Here is a 451-nt window from a genome sequence, read left to right as displayed (position 1 = left end):
GTTTCTCTGCAGCTTCTGTCTCCTTGCTGGCCACGATCATATCATCCTCCCCCTCTTCAAAAGGATTTGTCCTCAAATCGGGATCTGCATAATAAGGAAGCAAGTCAGAAACATTGAATGTTGAAGATATATTATACTTACCTTGAAGATCAATCTGGTAGGCGTTGTCGTTGATCTTCTTGATGACTTCAAATGGACCATCAGCTCGTGGTAGAAGCTTGCTTTTCCTCTCTTCTGGAAACCTATCCTTACGTAGATGAATCCACACCAAGTCTCCTTCTCCGAAAACGATCTCCTTTCTGCCCTTGTTCGCATGTTTCTCGTATTGCTTGGTTCTTTTCTCTATGTTCTCCTTACCTTTAGCATGTATCCTCCTGACCTGTTCAGCCTTTTCTTTGCCATCAAAGCTACACTTCACACTTAAAGGTAAAGGAATCAAGTCTAGAGGTGA

Source organism: Camelina sativa, chromosome 10 (assembly GCF_000633955.1).
Source record: "Camelina sativa cultivar DH55 chromosome 10, Cs, whole genome shotgun sequence".
Classification (NCBI taxonomy): domain Eukaryota; kingdom Viridiplantae; phylum Streptophyta; class Magnoliopsida; order Brassicales; family Brassicaceae; genus Camelina; species Camelina sativa.
The sequence above is the reverse complement of the archived record's forward strand: the minus strand, read 5'-3'. Positions refer to the sequence as shown.